General features: G+C 43.2%; 1 protein-coding gene across 4 annotated transcripts in view; it reads left to right on the forward strand.

Annotated features, from left to right (window-relative positions):
- The window catches only part of FAM53B (family with sequence similarity 53 member B), a 147,968-nt gene that overhangs the window by 17,417 nt on the left and 113,859 nt on the right, over positions 1-16,692 (forward strand). Inside the window, exons 2-3 of one of the 4 annotated variants that reach the window (XR_012646316.1) lie at positions 4,907-5,002; positions 6,423-6,626. The exons of 2 other annotated variants lie outside the window; for them this stretch is intronic. The gene's annotated coding sequence lies outside the window, so the exon portion shown is untranslated. Of the gene's footprint in view, positions 1-4,833; positions 5,003-6,422; positions 6,627-16,692 lie in introns of those variants that run through there. One more of the 4 variants, XR_012646317.1, reaches the window with a different exon arrangement.

Genomic DNA, 16,692 nt, shown 5'->3' on the forward strand with positions numbered 1-16,692 from the left:
AATGCCGCAGAGCACTGTGTGCTGCTCCACAGATGGCTCGGACAGAGCATGCAGGGGTTGTGGGGTGAGGGGGATCCTAGGGCTGACTTGCCAAGCCATGCCCCTTCCACCCTTGGCCCCGCCTCTTCTAGGGGAAGAGAGCTGCCCCCTCCCCGCACTTTGGCCTGGTTCCAGGCACTGCTGGCCAGAATTATATGAGTTCTAGCCTCTCCTGCTGTTTCTATCCTCCTGGAACTGAAATACTGTGAGAATACCATATTTTGTATTACACTCATCTCTTGCTATACAAGCACAATTGGTTCCCAAATTTCTGCTCATAGGCGAAAACTCGTGCGAGCGACACTAAATTCCCATTAAAATACATATAAAAGTCTCCAATTTGTTCCAAGGGCTTGTAACTTGACATAAACCAGTTGAGTTTAGGTACTTTTCTGATGTATTTGAATAGTTTGGGACCAGAAATAGGATGTAGTGTATGTATGTAGAGCAGGGATTTCCAACCTATGGGTCAGGACCGAAACGTGTCCCATTAGGTTCGTTAAAGCTCGCCAGCTGGGCAGTTCCCAGCTGCATGTGGCTGTTAAAGAAGCCATTTGCAATTTCTTAATACTGCTGCCTTAGGCAGATATCTATCAGTAGTGATAACTGCTGGAGATAGAAGTTCCCTATCACTGGGGATAGCAATTACCTTATGCCTAGGTGCTGAAATCTTAACACTTGAGTTAATTGCTGGGAGCAGGTGAGCTGGGGCAGCCACCCAGCCTAGCAGCCCCGATGAAGAGGCTGCAGGAAGAGGAGGAGTGTCTAAGGCTGGGGCTCTTGAGGGATGCAGGGGGCGTCTAAGACTGGGGGCAGTTTGGGGCTGCTGGGGGGATCTAAGGCTGGGGGTGGTTTGTGGCTGCTGGGTTGGGGGGGTCTAAGGCTGGAGGAGGTTTGTGGCTGCTGCGGGGTGGGTTTAAGGCTGGAGGCAGTTTGGGACCATGCGGGGGTAGTTAAAACCTGGCAGAGGGTGAGGTCTGTGGAGCGGGAAGGTGGGAGCATCTAATACAGTAAACCCTGTTCCTGCAATCTCTGCATAACTCGAATTTTCCTGCAAGGGGAGTGGAGCCAGGAACCACCAGGGCTGGTCAGTTTCCTGGCTCCCAGAGTGGCAGGAGCTTGGAACCAGGGGCAGGCTGGTTCCAGTCTCCCCATGGCTTGTGGTGCTGGGAAACTGATCAGCTCATGGCTGGTCAGTTTCATATTCCCACCATTGCAGGAGAGGAAACCAGGCTAAGAGCCTTCTCCCTCTCCTCCCCCAGCCGAAGGGCTGTCAGACAACTGCATGTTTGAGGGAAGGGAGGGAGAAGGCTGCAGCTGAGGGTTTCCCTGCCCCCAGCCAAGGACCCCACAGCTGGAGCTGAGCCAGCCACAGGGCTGTGGGTCTCCCCACCCCCCGGGTCAGGGGCCCCGCTCATATAAGCGGGGGAAGTTCACTCATATAGTGAATAAAGGTAGGTATATATGGTCCTCATTTTAGCGTGTACTCATAAGTAAAGTACTCATTAAATGAGGGATGAGTGTATTTTGTCCCCATAAATGGCTCCTTCAGGTATTAAAATGCCTGTTAAACTATAAACATAAATCCTGCACTAGACCTCCACATGTAGCTCACCAAAATGGTTTTCAAGAAACCAGCATCTTTAGTTGCTACTTGGCTTAGAGTCAAAAGAGAGACATGGCAGGATGTTGCTATACTTCTTCAAAGCGAAGAACTTTTGTGAGAAACATGAACTGCAGCAGCTGCTATAACCCATCACAAGATTAAACCACTCCTGAAGAGAGAGATTCTTCACTTTTATTCATATGGACTATCATCTTACTCTGAGAGCCCCACTAAAACAAGTCAAATTCTCCCACTCTCACCCTCAGTGAGCAGTACCTTAGTTCTCAAGTGGTCTGAGTGAAGTCAGTGAAATTACATTTTGCCCTTAGATTTTCCTCATTACCTAAACCCTGCGAAACTTCTAGGAATATAAGTAATGTTGTCACACTCATTTGATCTTGTCTTAAGAAGTTATCTGTGTCTAGTCTGTCCGCGTAACACAGATGGTGGGTCATATGCAAAACAGATTTCCTATCTGTCTTTCTGTCCTCTCACTCCCTTATATCCCATTCCTGTTGAAGCTTCACAAAGTTGCCATCAGTTCTGATGGATACTCTCGTGTTCCAAATGTAGAACTGGGCGTTCTAATGTAGTTGGCAGTAGCTAAAGGAAGCAGTTTGAACACTTCCCTCCAAAGCTTCCTTAATTTAGCTTAGTAGATGCGACCGGTCATCTTCTTGGGCTGATGAATTGTAAAGAACAGGAAGGGAGCGTTCCCTTTCCTTTCTCTATATTTTGATATCTCCACTAGAACTATCAAACTGGCTCCTTTGCAGCTTCCACAGATAGGAACCATCTCTGGTAACAGATTGCTATCTGTGTAGTGAACCTGAGGAAAACAAGAACCTTAAGGGCTGCAGGGCTACACAAATTTCACATTCAGTCTACCAAATTCACACTAACTCAGACAACTCACAGACGTTTGATGTCTCAGGGAATGGCTCCATTACCTGGAAGGTCTTTTTGGGGTTCAGTTTCATGTGCCTAGTAGGGACATGTGAAATCAAGCTATCTGGTGTTGACAGTTGACCACTGTACTCCTCAGTCGCAAGGAGTAAAGGAGGTTGATGGGAGATTTTTCTCCTGTCAGCCTCCCTCTGTGAAGATGGCCAGGTAAGTCTATTGTAGATGCCACGCAATTGCTGTAGCTAGAAATGTCTCTACAATCGACTTACCAGCCTAGTGTAGACCAGGCCTCATTCATCAAAGAGATTTATGTAAGATGTTTCCAAATCTATTTCCAGCATGCTTGAGAGTCCTGAGTGGAATTCCATTTGCAAGTGTGAGATGAAATCTGAGTGGAGCCAGCTTGCTTGAATGTCTTCATCACTCCGGTGACTCTCCTCTTCACCATACAGAAGAGGATAACTGTGCAGACATTCTACTCAGAGCAATTTAACTGGTAATGGCTGCAGTAGAGCCTCAGATGTACAAACTTACCTGTGAACATGAAGCCTCATTTGGCACTATATGCAAATACAGTAAAAGACTGTTCTACAGCAGAGGGGAAAAGCTTAAAAAAAGATTTGGCAAGATAAGGCACCTGTTTCTGTGCATGTTTCATTTAAATTAACATGGTTAAAAGCAGCATTTCTGTATAGTTAAGTTTCAGAGCCATTGTAAGTCAGTGTTCAGTTGCAAACAAATGTCTTTGCTCGGGTGTTTGTATTCTGAGGTTCTACAGTTTTCTTTAAGCCATTGGTACTGTATTGACTCAGATGCTTGAGATCAGTGAGTTCTTTGGGGTCGTGTGTGTGGTACAACATCCAATGTTGTAATCTTGTCTAAGGCCTGTTTTTGCCTGTTAAGGGCAAAGGCTAAGTCAGTGTAAAAACAAAAGCCATAAGCACAGAGACTCTATGTAGTTAAGGAAACTTCATCTACAGTATCTGATGTGGCCAGTGAGATGTTAACATACAGATATCCCTCTTAAATTACTAAAATGTATTCAAAATGGCTATACCTATTTTTTTCACTTTATGGTTCCCTGAAAAGAGCAAAAACCTCTCTAGCACTCCACTGCTGTGCCAGCTGTATGGCATCAGAACAAAGATGTGCACATTACTGTAACTGCTGCATTTGACCTTTTATCAAGATCTGTTATGGCATATTAGGTCAACTGAGTGACACTTTATCTGGCTTACCTCAAATGAATAGCGACATCATTTCCTTCCACCCTTAGATTTCTTTCAGCCCAGAGTCATTTTAGGCAGACTTGTTCTTCAAATATTTTACTTGGGTGGATGCATAGCTTAATACTCCAGTTTTCAAAGGGGTGGCTCTTTGTATACCTTTGATTTCTGAGGCTTTTCAACTGGCAGCCTAATGGAAAGCTCTAACTGCTCAGTGTCACTGAGAACATTGACATTTTAGTATCTGAGGGGTAGCTGTGTTAGTCTGCATCTGTAAAAGCAACGAGCGGTCCTGTGGCACCTTATAGACTAACAGAAATGTATGAGCATAAGCTTTCGTGGGCAAAGACCCACTTCGTCAGATGCAGGTGACCTGCATCTGACGAAGTGGGTCTTTGTCCATGAAAACTTATGCTCATACATTTCTGTTAGTCTATAAGGTGCCACAGGACCGCTCGTTGCTTATGACATTTTAGGTTATTAAATAACAAAGATTGCTTAAGAACACAAATCATGACAGTGGTGATTAGGATTTGGACTACCTTTTGATTGGAAGCATAGTGGTGGAATCCATAATGGAATATATACTAAATAATGGGTTTTGCGTGCTTGTTGTGCTTCATAAGTCACAAGGTTTGAGAAACTCAGATTGGTTTACTTAGTTCATTTGAGCTGGTTGGTTCTTTTTTTTTTAAAAGAACTTTCCTAACTGGTCATTTTTCTAGGCTTCACACCAGACTCCATGATAGTAATGTTGTCCTGTCAGTAAGTCAACAAAGCCAGGAGAGCCTAGAGTCTTCAAGCAGCTCATTAACCGGTTATACTTCATAATTCAGAAAGCTCAATTATTTCCCTTTGCTAGACTCACTTTCATTTCTCTGCGGGTTGCTCTGCCTATCTAGGTTTAGCCTTAAGAAAACAGAAGAATCTGGCTTGCTAACATTGCATTAACCTGTCCCTTGAAAGGCTGTCTTCTCTCAGGGTGCAGGTGAATTGCATTAGTATTCAATCTGTCCCTCTCTGGTGATAATCACAGACACTTTGACATTGTTATAGGAAACACTTTCATCTTGCAAGATCGTTTTGCAGCTTAGGCTTCCTTTATGACAAATTCCTTTCTATAAATCAGCAAGAACTCTGAGCAAGCAAGTCCCGAGCCCACCAAGAGCTCTGTCTTTGGAACTTTATTGCCTGGCTGTAAGTAGATGGACATCAGTTCACAAAGGTAGGCACTGTTATGGGTTTAAGTTATATTTGAAGTGTGTCTATGCTGTATGCCTGGGGAAATTCTGTTTCAAAAAATTAAATTCTATGGCAATATTTTAAAATGCTACTAATCTTATTTGTCAAAATAACATGACATAATTATACCAGTTTCAATTATTTTGGTAATTTATTTAAAAATGCTTATCATCAAGTATGTCTATAATAATACACACACTCACGAATTCTCCCAGGAGTAGAGAGGTAAAGAAATTCCTATGACAAACCAGTCCCCTTCCCCGCAGAGCCCATGTGGGGGGCAGACATACCTTCTTTCTACCAGAGCCCAGCCTGGGGGGGACCTGGGCCCCCTTCATCCCACCTGAGCCTAGCTACAGATGCTTGCACCAGGGATCAGATGGAGAAACAGGTTAATGCTTCATCCCTGGCTTGCTCAGAGTTTTCTGTGCACCACTCTCTCCTTTCCTCAAGACATACAGGGAACTGCAGCTACCAGGAACTGTCTGTCTCTCTCCACCAGTCCCTGGCAGAAAGCAAACTACGCTCTGCTATGTCCATCAACCCCCCCTTGTTGGCCAGAAGCAGTGTGGTCCATATTTGCAGAGGGAAGGAAATTTTGTGCAAACCCCCACCCCCAAATTCTGCACAATTTTGCATAATTCTGCATTTCACAATGGCATAATGCTTTGAAAAGCGATTCCATAAAAATGATATGGTAGGATTCCATTGCTTCCCAATAGCACCATATCAAATTTATTCTTTTTATAGGGAAAAATATTTTTTTTCTATTTGCCAGCTCTATAGGGGAAGTTTAAAGTCAGGGTGTATTCTGCCTGGCTTGTGTAGCATCTTTAGTAGTTAAGAGTCTGCAGATGAAACAGTTCTGTAGTTAATGCCTTTGGAACAGAATCTGCACCCTCTCCCGAGGCTGCATTGGCCTTGAAGTGTTGGGGAAGCAAAGAGTAGTAAAATCTTAGTTTTGTCACCAAAGTAACAAAATCAGCCACTGAATATGGGTCTATTCAGTGAGAAGGTGCCTTTTTACAGGCATTAGTCCAACCATAACTGTACTGTAAGTTGAGATCTCTCAGTGGCTTAAGAAGTGAGTGGTTCCCTTTGTGCCACTATCCTAGTACTCCACAGGAATTGTTATGCAGCCTGAACGGTGGCCAAGTAACTTCAAAGCCACAAATGGGTTTACCTGTGTCGCCCTGCAGTATTTCTGGGTGTCAGTATCACATGGCAAATCAGGTATTTGCAAGAGTCTGTGATCTTCATGGTCTAGACAATTAGAAAGCGTAGCTGCCACCTCTGAGCAGCAAACCAACATTCTTCTAGTTTGCTGGGTTGTTACTCATCAATTAGTATTTGCTGCTTGCAGTTACTAATTTTGCTCTTTTTTTTTTTTTTTCCCCTTTCAGTTGCCAAAAAGGAAAAGACAAAATGACTGCCAGCACCATGTCCTTATAATCTGAGAAGGACCAGCAGCCAAGAAGATGGGACTAACCACCTCTCACCTTCATACGTCATTTCTCTCTGTCCCTTTCCGCTATTTGTTTGTGAGGGAGTCTTTCCCCTGCCACTCCTGTTCCTTAAGAGCAAGGGGACAATAAACTGATGTTTTTCACCAACCCAGATGGTGTGTCATTTTCCTTTAATTACTGTTAATTCTTTCATTTTAAATTTGTTCCTAGAGAAGAACTCCAACTAAAACATTCAAATCTGGATCTGTGTTTGGATGTCAGACACTCCCAATCTTTGGGGATAACTGTAGTTGGATTTAAGATTTTGTGTTCTGCTCATTATAAAGATCAGGGCTGTTTCTAAAGTTTGAAGGCAGATCTAGGTTTGCATTTTGATAACACCCAAGTTGCAGGGGTTTTAGGATCACGACTTGTTTCAGACCCCTTTCTACTTGCTTTAGTTATTTATAGGTGATTGTGGGTAGCATAATACAATTGTTGTGCTTGTGAGTTAGGGATAATCATGAGCGCAGAAGCAAGGTTGCACAAGGTCAGGTGTTGGCAACCAAAATAGTAGGAAGAGCCATTTTTTACCAATTTGGTAAAAAACTCAATAATTCAAGAGCCACAATGCATGTGAATAAGACTTTATTAGCAACACAGTCAAAACACTTATACAGTATCATATTCACTGCACATATCAAAGGGGGAGTTATCTAATGTTTTGAGATCACGTATCATTTGCTATTTAGATGTGAGTTGTTCGTTGTTGGGCTTTTAGATGTTCCCCATTTATCAAAAGTAATCAGAAGGGTTATATATTTGCTTTGCAATTATGGTGTTGGGAGCCACAAAGAAGTCCTTAAAGAGCTGTATGTGGCTCTGGAGCCACAGGTTGCAGACCCCTGAACGTGGTCATCCCTAATGACTGAAGGTTGCCATGTGTACTATTTACATTGCAGCTCATGTGATGGTGTGCTTGCAGAACTGTGACAATAAATCTTTGGCTCTGCTATAGCTGTCATTAATAATACAGGATAACAACTTAGTCTAGAACTATCCTGTACTGGCAATTACCCTCCCCATTTGAATAATACTTTTTTTCTCTGAGAACCCCTCTTACATGCATTATAAAGGATCTGATGGAGCAGGTAGCTGAGCAACTAGCTCTGATCTTTGAAGAGTCATGGAAGTTGGGAGTGATTCCAGAAGACTGGAAAAGGGCAAATATAGTGCCCATCCATAGAAAGGGGAAAAAAGGACCACCCAGGAAATTATAGAACAGTCAGCTTAACTTCTGTGCCAGGAAGGATAATGGAGCGAATAATTAAGGAATCCATCTGTAAACATCCGGAAGATAATAAGGTGATAAGTAACAGTCAGCATGGATTTGTCAGGAACACATCATGTCAAACCAACCTGATAGCTTTTTTTGATAGGATAGCAAGCCTTGTGGATGAAGGGGAAGTGGTTAATGTGGTATACCTAGACTTTAGTAGAGCATTTGATACAATATCACAAAACCTTCTTATCAGTAAACTACGGAAATGCAACCTGTGTGGGGCTACTGTCAGGTGGGTGAGTAACTGGTTGGACTACTATGCACAGAGAGTAGTTATTACTGGTTCACTGTCAGGTTGGAAGGGAATATGACAAGTGGGGTTCTGCAGGGGTCAGTTTTGAGGCCAGTTCTGTTCAGTGTCTTCATTAATGATTTAGATAATGACATAGAGAGTACGCTTATCAAGACTGCAGGTGATACCAAATTAGGAGGGGATGCACGTGATTTGGGGGATAGGGTCAGAATTCAAAAAGATCTGCATAAACTGGAGAAATGGTCTGAGGCAAATAGGATGAAGTTCAATAAGGACAAATTCAAAATACTCAACTTAGGAAGGAACGATCAGTTTCACACAGACATAATGGGGAGGGACACCCTAGGGAGGAGTCCTGAAGAAAGGGATCTAGGAGTCATAGTGGATCACAAGCTTAGTATGAGGCAACAGTGTGATGCGGTTGCAAAAAAAGCAAACATGCTTCTGGGATGCATTAACAGGAATGTTGTGAGCAAGACATGAGAAGTATCAAAACAAAAAAGCAGTCCAGTAGCACTTTAAAGACTAACAAAATAATTTCTTAGGTGATGAGCTTTCGTGGGACAGACCCACTTCTTCAGATCATAGCCATAGCAGAACAGACTCAATATTTAAGGCACAGAGAACCAAAAATAGTAATCAAGGTTGACAAATCAGAAAATATTATCAAGGTGAGCAAATCGGAGAGTAGAGGGGCAGAAGGGGTTGGGGGGAGTCAAGAATTAGATTAAGCCAAGGGCAGGGAACTGGACTTGATGACCTTTTGACATCCCTTCCAGTTCTAGTATTCTATTTTTCTCTGATTCTCTCATTGAGATGTTAAACATAAATGAAAAGATTACGTGCATCATAGAGCAAAGCAAAATTACAAGGCTTCTGTCTTCCTAAACCCAGACATTTATACTTCCCCCTTTCTAATATGTGTACGTTAAATGTCAAATCCAGGCAAGTCTTTTACTTGTTAATTATTAAAGTGCATCTTTATTTTGTAGCCATGGTGTAGCTACCACTGGCAGAAAAACTAGGAAACTTTATAGTTCTCCTTTTTTTTTAATGGCTAAATCATTAAGGGAAGATAAAATTATATTTTCATGATAAAATTGTTCCTGTCTACGCAACTGAAGTGTCGTTTTTTTATTTATTGAAGTCTTTCACAACACTTCTATCAGTTCTCTTCCTTATGTGGTGAGGCTGAATCACTGTTCTGTATGATCTACAATAAAGCTAAGCTGAAAAGAAATTCTGTGGAAAGGAGTGTTCTCTCTCATGATAAAAAGCAGTGGTGTCTTGTTTCTTGGCAATGAGTTACATACTAAGCTATAACTAAATGGCAGGAGGATTGTGGCTACCCTGCTATAAATTTTACAACTAAATCCTAGATTTGGGTGTGCAGGTTGAACGTCTCTAATCTGGGACACACTCATCTGGCGAACTCCGTAATCTGGCATGATTTTAGTTAGCTGGATGACCCTTTATCAGGGGGTGTGGCCAATTTTCCTGTGGTCCTGCAAAGTTTGTTTATAGCCACCATTCCTGGGTCTCAATGTTCTGTGCTGTTATGTAGGTGTATTTACTCTTGACTGTTTTCTAAGAGCCCAGCAGTGGAAGTGTTGACAATGTGCCAGACAATATTGACCTTCTGTCATCCGGAAAATTCTCTTATCCAGCACTGGTTAGGTCCCCTGACTGCTGGACGAGAGAGGTTCAACCTGTAATAGGTGACTTTATTTTTATAAATTTCACCTTCTCCTTAGCATTGTGCTTTCTCTATTTAAACAGATTCAGATGAATGATTAAACTCACTGTAATTCATGAAGTAAAGGGAATTAGGAAAATGTTTAGAGGAGAGTGTGGACTGGGGTTGGGAAAAGATTTGTACCAGTCTCTTATTTTTGCCCATTACTGTTCATCTTTCATCCAAGGTTCTCTGGAGGCCTGATCCAAAGCCCTTGGAAGTCAGTGAAAAGATTCTCCTTGGTTACTATGAATTTGAGTCAGTCTCAAGGAACATTTCAAATGTTAATCAAGCCTTTTGTGAGGGAGATACATATTATAGTTATTTTACAGATGGAGACTAAGGACTAGTTTACACAAATGCTATAAATTTATTAAAATTATGCTGGTTCAGTTAGATAAGTGACGTAATTAAGTCCAAGTCGCTTAGGTCAACTCACAGCAGTGATGGGAGATGCTCTCCCATTGACATACATTCTGTTTTTTGGAGAGGTGGAATACACATGCCAGTGAGAGAGTGCTGTCTCATCCACTCAGTGTGTCTTCACCAGACTCACTAAATCAATACCGCTGCATCTGTTGGAGCAGTGCTAATTTAGCCAGTAGTTTAGACATAGCCTAAGACAGACATAATTTGTCCTGCATGATATAAAATAATCTTCTTGTTCTCAAACTGGTGATAGAGATGTTTTGTTGTGAGGTATAGATTTTCTCTTCCTAAATGAAAACATTCTTCATGAACTATTTTGCAGATTGTCAGAAACAAACCGAAATTACTCTGCAAAGGGGACAAAATATACAGAATGGAGCCCCTACCCTCTCCACTACAGAAGTTAAATTATTACCTAAAAGACTGAGGAAATGAGACCAAATATCAAATCATTATGATATTTAAATATACAAGGTTTTCCAAATTGTAAAAAAAAAAAAAAGAAAAAGTAGTAAACAAGTGAATATGGAACTCTATAATTTTACATGCCAATGGTGAAATATTTAGATTGTGCAAAGTAAGGATCAATTTGAACTGTAGCATTTTATATCTCCCTTCTTATCAACAGCTCTTTCTATGAACATTAAGCAGCCCTCTAATTTTCTGAGTAAGTATGGCTGTTATCATTTGGATGGTCTTTCCTGAGAGGGCAGAAGTATTAAACACTATTTTTAGCATTAATCCTTTCTTTCAGTACATAATTTGTGCCACATATCAATTTTCTGGCGCAATTTGGCTTCATGTGAGAATGCTGGTTGAGTTCTAATTTTTGTTTTAAATTTATGGGATGGTTTGGAACTGGGAATTTATTTTTTCCATTGTATAGCTTTGTCTGTGCGTAAGCATACTTTATATACATTGAAGTTTCACAGCTCTAATAGCACACGTACGTACATACTTTGAAGAGTGTGTGCCTGATTCTGACACCCTTATTTGTGTTGTTAAAAAGCCTGCTTCCAAAAGAGGTCCTGCTGACTTCAGTTGAATCACTTAGTCTGTGTCTACACTACGGAAATAACTTCAAAGTTGCTTACTTTGAAGTACAGCATCTACACAAACCCTACTTTGAAGTTAAACTTTGAAGTAGGGCACTACTCTATTCCCGGGAATGGAGTAAGGACTTTGAAGTTGGGCTCCCAAGTTGGGCTCCCAAGTTAACTTTGAAGTAAGGCGGGGGGGAAAAAAAAAAAAATGCATGTAGATTCTCTGCTGGCTACTTTGATGTAGTGCCTAACTTCGAAGTTAGTTCCTGGTGTAGATGCACGCTTACTGAGTAATGTGACAAGTGAAAATGGGTAAGTCTGGCCATATAAGCAAAGACATAATGAAGCCTTCAGTACACTGGCCAACTTCTAAGAGAGCACTTACAAGCATACTTCAGAGCTCCTCTTCCTGTGTGCTCCCGCCCCAAAACACTCTAGGGAAAGCTAGTGCTGGCTGCCTTTCAAAATTCCAGGTAAAAACCTGGGGCTAGACATTTTGGGGTTTTTGCCCTGCATGCTTTTGAATCTAGAGTCCTATACTGAGCAATGGTATTTACTGCACTCATGGATAATAATTTGTGCAAAGAGGGCATTTTTGTTTGTATGGGGGGACCGGGGTGTGTGCATTACCAGTCAGAATATGAATGTAGAATCTGGCCTAAAATGATTTGGTTTGGTTAGTGAAACTTGTAAATCCTCTAAAACTTGTCAAATAAAATTTGCAAACTGAGTAATTGTTCACATACTTGTTCTTCAAGCTTACGATTTCCTGCTAGGTGGAGGAGAGAATTGCATTTTCCACAGGGAAACCTCATTCCTGCTTTTCCTCTTTGGCTATATCTTGACTACAGGCTTCTGTCTGCAAAACTTCTGTTGACAGAGTGCACATCCAGACTAAAGGTCTGTCGGACGAGATCTGCCCGTTGGGAGCATTCTGTCACCGTCCCTGTACGCCTCGTTCCACGAAGCAGAACAGATGTCTCGAAAGAGAGGGGTTTTTTTCTGACATTTGGCTCTGGTTGGATGGGCCAAATGTGCAAAATGCCCCCCTGACAGAACTGTTGGCAAAAGATATGGAAATGCATTGTGCAATTTGCGTATCTTTTGCCAACAGTTTTCAGCAAGCTAGACATAGCCTTTGAGAAACCACTGATGTAAAAATTGCTTGTTCCTTTCTATGTCTCACCTTCATTTTTCTGTAACTTTCCTTGTGGTGTTACTTGCAACAGCTGGACTACACTTACTGACCCCTCTTTGCTCTGTCACGCCACGATGTATTCTAGATATGCCCCGGCACAAGGAAAATGTCACCATTTCAGCAGTTTTTTAAGTAGTAGCTGCCAAAAGATGAACATAGTTTGGAGACTTGGCCTTACCTACCATTGCTTATTGAAGCAGATATCTGAGTTAGTCTGAATAATGTTGAAATTCAATATAAAATCCTATTTTGTTATATTTGGTAGTATTGTGAGGTGGAAACTTTTCACAAACGGCCAGATTTGTTCTGGGCTACGTTAGCATAGCTTTGGATATTTAACTCAAGAGTAACACAGAGAGGAAATGCATGTGACAGATGCAGAAGTGGGTGGTAATTCTTTGCATGAGCAGAGATTTTACTGAGAAATAAAAATAACTGATTCATTTAGGCTTTCCTTTTCTTTTGACACACATTGTTATATGTTTTGTGAGGCAAAATGGATGCCTGAATTGATTTTACTTTTACAGTAAACAAAGGAACATTGCAGTGAGAGCATTTCACTTAAAAATTGAATCTTAGTTCAATACCTTCAGCTACGCTAGACAGCGTTTTCACTGATATTTTTAGCAACAGAATTGTTTAAAAAAATCAATGTAGTAATTCAATCTTTATTGCAAGATGTGTCAGATTTTACTTTTTTTTTTCTGAGATATATAAAAATGCAAAATAAGGATCAATTTCCTGATTTTCTATATCCTTTTCTTACGTATAAGTGGTATTTGTATTAATCTCTCTCTCAGTAAAGAGTCTATGTGCAGATGAGTAATTTCTGAATTTTGTGGACAGAAGATCCGTGTTCCCAGAGAGTTTAAAATCTGTGTTTGCTGATAAAGCACACGCACTTGCCTACATTTTTGAGGGTAAAGAGTATGGAGGAGAGTGCTGTGTATGCATAAGTAATATTAATTATTGGTCACACTCCCTTCAACCACAACATAGTAGCTGACGTATGTTACAGTTTAAAATGCTGCCCTGGCTGAGCCTCTTTTCTATATTTTCATTATAGTTGATGAGGGAGATGTAACATTGAATCGATTGAAGGATTTTACGTATGGCAGGGGTCTTCAACCAAAATAGCGAGAAGAACCATGTTTTCAAATTCAGTTACAAAATCAATCCTTCAAGAGCTAAAAATGCACATGAATACGAGACAGTCCTTAATAAATAACATCAAAACCGTGTTTTTTATCACCCTTATTTTAAGAACAGTGCACATGCAATGATTTGTACCAGTTAGAAAGTTGTTACCCCCATCTCCAGGCTTTACTAACCTCAGCCCCCAAATCTGTCCCCTGTCCCTGGCTTTACCCCCCCAATCCAAAAAACGCACTCCCTATCCCCAGAATTAAGCCCCCTGAGCCCCAACCTCCTTCCTCCACCAGCAGGCTTAACCCCCTGAGCCCCATCCTTTCCCCCCAGGCTTAACTGCTCTGAGCCCCAACCTCCCCCTCCCGACCCAGAGTCTTAACTTGCCTCAGCGTGCTCAGTTCTGCAGCAGTCACGGCCACCGCCTCCCCCTCCTGCTCCGTGTTGTCTCCTCCTCCTCCTTGACATGGTTGTGCAGCTCCAGCAGGAGCAGGCTTGGCCACCCTCCCAACAACTCTCCTGTGGGCTTACACTTCCGCTCATGGGAGCGGCTCCCTGCCCTGCTGGCTTTTACTTCCGGGCTCCCTGTCGAAGCTGACTGCTGAGCCGCTCCAGCTGCCGCTACTTAAACAAAACATCAAAATTCCATTGGCTCAATGGCAGGCAACTGAATTTATGTTCTTGTACAAGCAGCGGCAGCCTCCAGAGCCACACATGGAGTCAGCAGCAGCAGCATTTGGAGCCTCAAATGGCTCCTTAAGGAGCCTCATGTGGCTCTGGAGCTGCAGGTAGCTGGCCCCTGACATAGGGGTTCACTACTGAATTAGGGTTTGGAACAGCATGCTTTGTATATCCAAAACTTCCATGGAGGTAGGGCTGCCAGGCATCCTGTTTTCAACTGGACTGTCCTGTCAAAAAGGGGCCCTGGTGACACTGGTTGGTGTTAAAAGTCAGGTGTAATGGGGGCCTGGGGCCTCAGGCAGGCTCCCTTCTGCCCTAGCTCTGCACAGCTCCTGGAAGTGGCTGTCAGACGGTTTTTGTGGCCCCCGAGACACAGGACTGGCCTGGGATGCTCTATGAGCTGCCCTCATCAGCAGTTTCACTGCAGCTCCCATTGGCTGGGAACCATGACCAATGGGAGCTGTGTGGATGGTGCCTATAGGTGTGAGGGCAGCCCATGGGAGCTCCTAGGGACCCACACCCCAACTCCCTGCTCCACATTTGATTTACTTCCCTCACTCAAACTCCATTCTGGTGTCCAACCCCCCCGATGCAGTTCTGAGCCCCCTCTTCTACCCAAACTCCTCATCTCTGGCACCATCCTAGAGACTGCAACCACCAGGCAGAGATCTTGCCCCCCCCCCCCCACCCGCTACATCCTAAACCCTCTTCCCCAACCCAGAACTCTCTCCCTGAATCCCTTATTTATGACTCTACCTGGGGTCCACAACCCCAGTTTATACCCCTGTGCACCCCAACTCCCTGCCCAGTCCCCTCTCCTTCACCCCCAAACTTCTAATCCCTTCCTTCAATTCAGAATGTGAAAAGGGCTGTTATTTCAGAATAACTTTGCTGTGTAGACATACCTTTAGGGACTAAGAAAGGTTTTTCTCCTGTCCTCCTTAGCTTTCAGGATGATGGTGGCCATGACAAGGAATTTTGAGAAGACAGAGCAGGGGTAAGTGTGGGATCTTAGTGCTTTAGCCTGGACTCTGAGGACAAAGAGAACAGAGATGAGGGAATAAAATATTGTCAGTATTACAATACTTTGTCAAAATGCCAGTAGTAAAATTATGTCATAGGTTTCATTCATTCATATTTGCATGGAATCTGCTCTAATCTGACTATCTGTTTGTAGTACTATTCTCTTCCTGTGTCCCATGCCAGGAGAAATCCACTTCACCTTCATATAGACTGACACTGTGTCTATACTATGAGATAAATTCAAATTTAAGGCAGTTAGTTCAACATTACCTGGTGACTGTCTTCACTGAAAACACCATTAGCTCGATTTAGGGTGCACCAATCTCGAGATTACAAAATCACAGTTACCTGATGGGTATAGCATCAAGTTCAAAATCAGAAGTTCAATTAAAGGCCAGTGTGGAAGCACCATGTCCTAAAATCAAATTTATTAGTCTCCACAGGTGTCCCCTTCCACAAAGCTTTGCGTGGTGTACCTGGCTCCCAGCTCCCCGCTAGTAGCGGCAGCTGGGAAACTGACAAGGCTGCTACACTCCTGTGGTGGGGGTCATGCACCCAGCGGCCTGGTAGTTCAAGCTGTATGGAGCCAGGCACCCCACCACCAGGCTGCTGGCACCACTTGTGGGACCAGTCATCCCACTTCCGGGCTGCTTGAGCCTGCGAGGGGCCAGGCACCCTGCCGCTAGACAGCTCAGCCTATGTGTGGGGCCAGGCACCCCACTGCTGGGCAGCTCAAGCTGCATGGGGCCAGGTACCTTGTGGCTGGGCTGCTCGAGCCGGCATGGGGCCAGGGGCCCATGGGCAGGCACCCACCCTGCAGGCACCCTTGGCCATCTGTGACCAGGCACCTCCAGCCAGTGGGCTCCAGTAGCTTTTCCACCAGAGCCAGTGAGTGGCAGAAGTTTAGATTTTTTTAAGAGGGTGTTTTAGGCAGGGGCGGGAGTGTTTTTTGGTGGTTTTTTGAGGGGTCTTGTTTTCAGGAGGTAGGGTCTACTATACTAGTAGGAGCCGGGAAATTGACCAGGGCTGTGGTGCGGTCAGTTTTCCAGGTCCCCCAAGCTGCTGGACCCTGGAAACTGATAGCAATGCTGCTCCTGGATCAGAATGTGGGGCTGAGAGAACTGTGGGATAGGTTCCCACAATGCACTGCTGCAAAAGTCAGTGTTTGGTGTTTCAGTGTGGAAGCAAAATGTCGAATGTGTTGGGAGCCTGTGGGAAGTAAGGGTACTTGAAATGGAATTTAGTAAAAATGGCATCATACAATCGATTGTAATAAATTTGAATTTATGTTATAGTGTAGATATAGCCTGAGTATATGTATGGGTGAGATCAGAGGTGCCCAGAAGTGAAATGCACCCCTCAGACCCCAGGCCAGAGT

Source organism: Carettochelys insculpta, chromosome 7, assembly GCF_033958435.1.
Source record: "Carettochelys insculpta isolate YL-2023 chromosome 7, ASM3395843v1, whole genome shotgun sequence".
NCBI classification, from domain to species: domain Eukaryota; kingdom Metazoa; phylum Chordata; order Testudines; family Carettochelyidae; genus Carettochelys; species Carettochelys insculpta.